An 8,168-nucleotide genomic window follows, 5' to 3' on the forward strand; every position below is an offset into this window, starting at 1 on the left:
AAAGAAAATGCATAAATGAAATTCAATAAAATATTGCTTATAAATAACCCTTTCAAACTTAACGACAACGAAGCGAGCACATTTTTGTAATCAGCGGTCAAAGTGGTGGTGTCAATATCGTTGTGTAAGTTAATGAAAAAAATAATTAAATTTGTATATTTATCGAAACAAATAGATTTCTTATCGTATTATTCGTAACATTGTAACATTTGTAACATTTCCATTACCACATACGGGTTAATAACAACATTCATAATCTGGTCGGTGAGCGGAAAAAATAGTCCCGAAAAAAATGAATGAAAATATATCAAAATTGAAGTATAAATATGTTAAAATTGTATTGAAAAATACGTTAAAGTTAAAGCTACACAAAAAATAATTTAATATAAAAAATAAAAAGAAGCTTAACCGCCTATAAAATGTATATATTATAATATATATATTTAATTTTAAAGTTCCTTATAATGAAGATCATACTTTTGGCTTTTGCTATAACTTAGTAATTTAGTTTTAGTGTAATGATAATAATAATATAGTATATATCAAATTGTATGGACAAATATAAAAAGTTTCATATTATAAATTATTCATCATAAATTGAAAGGTAGTTTTAAAAAAATTTAGTTTTTTATAATAGGATTTCATTCTGGATGGTTTTTAAAATATAGTAGACTAATAAATATATACAAAATTTGAACATTAATTAGGAACATTACATAAGCACAAACGTTTTTTGGTATAATAATATGTTATATGTACACCTATAAACAGGCCTTTTTAACGGCCGTAAGTAATAACATAAGAAAGAGCTGTGCCTAATTATAGTATTACATTTTTATAGCATTATTATTATAATTATATAGGTACTATAATTGTATTTATTATTGACAATTGTTTAATGTACCTATTACATTTTATTAAATTACATTGTATTATATTTTAATATGTGATTTAAGTAAGTAATTAACATTTTTGATGATATTATAAAATTTTTATGTAACTTAAATTTTTTTTTAAATAAAAATATGTTAACATATCTATTTTTTAATTTTGATATATTTTCATTAATTTTTATCTTGATTTTTTTTCCTAGTGTGGGATTTTTTTTCAGCGATTCAATCTGTTTATTAAATACTATTTCAGTACCTATCTAATACAGCATAGATAAAATGATAAATATTTCAATTTAATTTTATGTTTATTGTTGTAGAAAATTGAACTATATGATGATTATTGACTGTTTTTCGATACGTTTTACATATCTATACGTCTTGGGTATTATAGAAAACATTTGGTATCTTTTTTTGGGTATTTTAAAATTCAACAATTATGGACTTTTGGCCTATTATTTTCATTTTTGCACCACTGTGTGGCGTACCGTAGAACGCTCTGCATAGGTCCGTGGAAGTCGAAAAAAGCAGGAATCTAAATATTTTAAATAGGTATTGCATTGGTTCTAAAATATTGAATGTACATTTAAGGTAATGCCTATTAGAATGTTTCAAGTCTCTATGATTAATAACAAACAAACAAAAGAAAAATTATCGAATTGTGTTAAAACAATTTCGAGTTCATACACAAAAATACTTCAAAATATGCTTCTAAAAATGCTCTAATATTCTACAAAATATGCATTTATTTTTAAATATGCACTTAAAATTGAATCGAAAACATTTTATTTAAAATTATGTAAAAATAAGTATTAATTAATTGAGTAATAAAAGAGGTATATAAGGGTTTTAATAGTATAAAAAAGTATATTTTTGTCGTCTTCACTAAGTTCTTCACGATTTATCGTTATTTATCTTAAATCTATAAAATATTGGCCCTGATTGACTAGCGTCAAATACTTGAACTCTATTATAGGAACAACGAATGTATTTATATTAATATTAAAATAATATATATATGTATATGTATATGTATATGTATATGTATATTTATGTATATTTATGTATATCATCTTTTTTTTTGGCAATAATGACTGGTCGTAATATTATCGATATTATGTGGCTGTGAACGTGAAAATACGACGAAAAACAAATATATGAGCTATAAATAATAATATGCACTATAAACCTACAAATATGCATTTAATATGTATTTAATAGGTAAAAACGTTGAAATATGCTAAATATGCAAAATACAGTTCATGTTATTTTAAAAAGAATGATCTAAATCGGAGACAATTCTCATCAGATTTCAAAAAGCTTATTCCAATACGTATATGCATTTGTATATAAATCCTGTCCCTAGTGATTACCATTGATATAAAATCATTTTTTTTTTTTACATTAGTCGATCCTAAGAGAGACAAATTGTACCTTGGCAGATCTTAATCGAAAAAAGTTTGGCCATCCCGCCTATATAATATAATATAATATTATATTATTCAATAATATTCTATACTAGCTGCCCGACCTTCCTCCGGAAGAAATTATTTCTTTATAATTTAATTTAAAAACATATGACTATTTTTTGGCTATACAAATAATATAATATAGTTACATATTGTAGTTATTGTTATTGCTAATTTCTGAAAATTATATATCCTACATTTTGAATTCAACCACTGGTGTGATAAATTTTATTTTTTTTATTATATAATAGAGATAAGGTAGAAAAAAATGTAACAATAAATTATTTGTTCAATGAATAATATATATTTCAAATTGAAAAATGCAAGTGCAAACAAATAAATAAATAATTAATAATAATAGTAATGAAAAATAAACAAACAAGCCGGTTTCCTTCGTCTCCAAAATCAAATAAGATTCTTATATATATATAGATTATTTTATCTCCTTTTTGACTCGTGTAAATTATAACTAATAATATATTATATTTTTATATATTATGTGAAGAACACGACCGGGCTGCGTCCGTTTCGCGCAGCTGGTTTTTCGGTTGGTTCTCTAAATATCTGGCATACAGGCGAACAGCCCTCCAAAGTGAGCTGTATTGATCGAAAAATATGTGCACGAGGGGTGTATCAATAGGGGTGAATCGTATACGAAAATCGATCCGATGACAAGACAGGTGGTGTGGTGGAGGAAGCTGTCAATGTTGCCAACTGTCCTACATCAGGCAGAACCGTCCTACGTTTGATATTTTGTCTAATATACACTTTTAACGGTTTCGCGAAAATACCTTTTTATATTGCATTATTATTATTTTTAATTTTATAAATTTATAACGAGGACGTGGCACCCGCATGTGTTGTCTCCGTCTTACAAGTGCGTAACACAGCAAATCTTACGCACAACAGATCGCGTTTAGCTCCGTTATTTAAAAGTAAATAAGGTATGGTTGATCGTTATTTAGAATAGGGTTTATATACCTATTAAATTAAAAAATAATAACTAATGCGGGTAGGTAGCTAATGGCCCGGATACGGAATATATTATAATCAATTCTTATATTGTTTGCTTATATTTTATATATAGTGTACTATAATAATATTATGGTATTGTGTGTATACGACTTGTACATCAGTTTGTAAGTTCATGGTCATATACTCACATGATATTTATATGTATACCTATCTTTATATATATAAATCTCGCGTCACAATGTTTGTCCTCAATGGACTCCTAAACCACTTAACCGATTTTGATGAAATTTTTTACACCGCGTGTAATTTGGTCCAACTTAAAAGATAGGATAGTTTTTATTTCAAATTTTTTAATACATTAAATATTTTAATTAACTTTTTAACAAATTTGTATAATTGCATGGTGTATTTCGGGTTTTCCCGTAGCCGACCGCGATAATATCTATATTCTGTAACATGACCTTTTTTCTATTGTATGTGTTTTATCGTCGGTGGCGTGTAGATATGAATTGTTCCGAGAATTATCTCCATAATACGTGTAGATATGAATTGTTAACCCTACAATGCGCGTTGTTGCATATTTGCAACAATCTTTTTTTCGTTTATTATGGCTATAATATTGCGTAATTATATATGTGGAGCAATAATCGCGAAATAAACGATTTGTTGTTGTTTTTGTTGTCGTTGTTGTTTCTCATTACATTTAAGTAGTAAAAAAAATTCTATTCACGGTAAGTAACTATGTATTTTACTATTTTAATAATTTTATTAACTGGCCAAACGGTATTATTGATATATTGATTATATTGTTGCATATATGCAACATTGCGCGTAAGTGTATAATATTTCTTATTTATTTTATGTGATAAAAGGTTCTATCATATAAGATATGTTTTTTATTACTATTTAGATATATTAATAATTTTAATTGAAAAGTTTATTGTTATTATGAATTTTTTTTTTTTATTATGATTTATTCTTATAAATTCGTACGACCTATTAAATTTTATGTGATAAAAGGTGCTATCATATGAGATATTATTATTTATGTTTTTATAATTGTTATAATTGTTATTATGATTTTATTATGAATTTTTTTTGTTATTATGATTTATTCTTATAATCAATAAAAATATATCCAAGATGGAATGAATATAGTTGTTTTAAAAATATTTATGACTTTGGTAACCATTTATAATATGGTCCAACTTAAAAGATAGGCTAATTTAGAAAAGGAGAGGACCAGCTCCGAGAGGTGCTCAAACGGGAATTTTATGATTTCCGATGGAAATTTTTGTTTATAAATGATTGCCATGGGTTTTAAAGCTATTATATTAATAATAATAGTAAAAAAAAAAATTATTTGCTTTACTTTTTAAATATAAATTATTAACTAATATCTAACTATAAAAATGTTAAATGAAAATCTCTGTACAGGCTATAAACTCTGGAACTATACTTATCAAGAAAATCTGATAGTCTGTGTATTTATATAGTTAGATATATATATTATATATTTATAAATTAATGTTTGTGGGTATATTAGACCTATTGGAATAAGATAGGTTAATTTACAAAGGGTTAACTTTGTTTTTTTTTATTTATTGGATTTTAGTACGGTTAGGTTAGGATAGGATTTTTTATAAATTAATTATATTAATCCACCGTAGTTGGAATTAAGTAAAAACGACAAACTTGGTATAACTTTGATAGTTAAATCATACACTTACGTACAAACAGCATGGGGTCCGCAATCTACCACAGGTAGATTGCCTACCTGATAATGTGCTGCTACGAAACAGAATTTTTATTCCGGGCAACAGAAAAGTTAAATTAAAAGATACATTTTGAGCCCCATACACTGAATATTAAATAATGAATTGAACAAGGTTTGAGTCATATAGAGCTGATACATTTAACGGGCAACGAAGTGCACGGGATCAGCTAGTATATTGTATAAAGATGAGTATCGTATGCTAAGAGTGTGTTTTATTGATATGTTAATAACAAGAATTAGTATATATTATGTCAATTGTTTAAATCGTATATTTAGGAGTTTGTGATATAATGGTGCGTGTATGTAATATGTATGGATATATTATGTAAATATGTATACGGACCATGTTGGTGGGGTGTTCGCGGGGAAAGCGGTGTCAGGCCCCAGTGTAGTTAAGTGTGGTGGTGCGGTAGTGGCGGCCGAATAGTTAGTGGTGAGCTGTGTTTGTGCTGGGTAGGTGGGGGGAAAATATTTGTTGCACACATACTCAACCGGCGGCGGCTCAGCCCACAAACAGGTTATCATTATAACACGACTGTCTTTCCATAAAAATGTTTTAAAAAATAAAGTCGATAATTTTAAAAAAATAAACAGATATTTGAGACAAATAATGCATAGGTTTAAAGGAGGCCTATTATTTTTATTCCCCGGCAGTGAATAAAACCGGTTTCTGTTCGGTTTTGTTTCCCTCGAAATTTACGACCAGATTCTGATGCAGCTGCAGCTGTGTACCTACGCCCAACAGACACAAAACCCGAAACACGAATAAATTATTTTTTGAGATGGTTTTTACTACCTGCAGGTGTTCACGCCACTTAGAATATTATATTATTTCCTTCTAAATTCTATACGGATATCATAAATATGCTTTTAGAATACTTACGATAGATGGTAATTGGTAATATCTCACAATAACATAGTACCATCGTTAAAAAATATATATATTATTCCTATCGGAGAGATGAATGTTTTGGTTTTATAATGGTGTGTGTTTTTTAATACATCATTAGTTTATATACCAAAAAAATTTAAAAATTCGTAGAGCATTTAATTTTGAACCAAATACTTGCTATTGCTTTTTTAAGACAAAATACTATTTTAAAAATATTTTGGATCTCATTTAAGCTATATTTATAATATAATATATTTGTAAAACATTGTTGACTCTTTTTATTTTATTTTGTATTTACGTATGTAGCTACATTTTATTCATAAAAACACCAAAATGTGTTTATTTTATATTTTAGTTATATAATAGTCATATTGTGGCAAATTATTTTGACGCTACGTGTCAAAAATTACCTTTTTTTTAAAGCGTACCATTAAGTTATGAAAAATATAACATATTATAATATTCAATACATTAAGAAAAAAGAAATATCGTAAAATTCGTTGTGGTGTATAGAAAATAATAATATAAACAATCAATGGAATTTTCAAGTATCTACAGTAATTCATTTTTTAATTACAACAAAACAAGAAAATGGTTGCATGAGAAATGGATTGAATGTTGGATATGAAATTTCATACACTCATAAAAATTTAATTTGACTTCCTTGTAAACATTTTTTTTTTATAAAGGTAGACCAATTTATGAGGGTTCTTGTATTACATTTTCAAATCTTAGATTTAAAAAGAAATATTTTTATGAATTTCTAACTCAACATAATTTGCAAATTTTTACGTATTTTGTCAAAATTCGAAATTTAAATGCTTGAAAAAAATTGTGCATATGTGTTTTTAATATTTTTTAACTGCTACTGTAACAATATATCGGGAGCCTTTCATTAAATTTTCACGCTTTTCGAACCAACAAATATCATTTTATTGATTTTTACAGAAAAAAAACTAAAATAATTGTAAATTGATAATGTATGTAAGCAGCTCAAAAAGGGTCGAAATATGCATAAAAAAATATCTATGTATATCTATGATTTGAAATTTTCTTCTAAGATTTCCTCTACATTTTTTTGCATTTAACTAAAAAAAAGTTTACCGAAAAGTCAAGTAAATTTTTTAAGAGCGTTTGAAGATTAGTCATTGGATATTCACCAGTTAATTATTAACAAATTCTTATACAACGATTTTCTTCAACATATTTTTAAATATTAATTTTAAGTTAGATGAAATGAAATTAATTTGATTTTTCGGTAATTTTTTTTAGTTAAATGTGGTATTAAATTTTTAAGTTTTTTGACAGACCGGAAATGTTTGTATCCACAAAATGTAATATTTTAGTCATAATTTTTTTTAAAAGCATTTAATGTTCGACTTTTGACAAAAATCAGAAAAATGTGCAAATTATTTTGAGTTCAAAATTCATAACAATTTAAATTAAATACAATAATTTCCATAAGTTTGTCTACATTTAACAAAAACAAAAAAAATATACTTGATATATTTTATTCGAATATCTCTTGGATAATGGATAACAAGGTTCGTTTTTTCAGCCAGTCAATATAACGCGGATACATAGAATGAATTATAGCACTTTTTTTTCGAAAAGCATCGATACACCGATATTATAATTATTAAAAACAATTATATTTTAACGAGAATCGATGCGGCGTAAATTCATTTCTATTAAACTATTGTCGAGACTTGACTCAAGCATGTTACCAAGTCTTTTTTTTACTTTTTCAATTCATATAGTTATGAAAGTTGAACATTTTATCTATTTTAACTACTAGGTAAGTAATTTGTAAATTTTAAATTTGACAAATGTTGCCAAAATTTTAACTTTAAATACTAATAAAAGAAAATTGGCCTTTGGGTCTTTATTTTTTCTCAACTGCTATATTATAACGGTTTATGTGGAACTTGCTTGTATTAAAATATGTTCTTATCTTAGCGGTAGGTATACAAAGAAATTATTTATGAACAACTGTCTACAAAAATATTTGCAGTTTGTCGAGATTATGATGAATTTCATAAAAGTTTGAACATTCTGAAATTAAAATGCCAATAAAAATACTTTATGCCCATGTATTTTTTATTTGCTATTATATATACTTATGAGGTACTTCATATAACATTTTCACGCTTTTTGACCCACCA

The sequence above is a fragment of the Acyrthosiphon pisum genome, chromosome A2, assembly GCF_005508785.2.
Source record: "Acyrthosiphon pisum isolate AL4f chromosome A2, pea_aphid_22Mar2018_4r6ur, whole genome shotgun sequence".
Lineage (NCBI taxonomy): Eukaryota > Metazoa > Arthropoda > Insecta > Hemiptera > Aphididae > Acyrthosiphon > Acyrthosiphon pisum.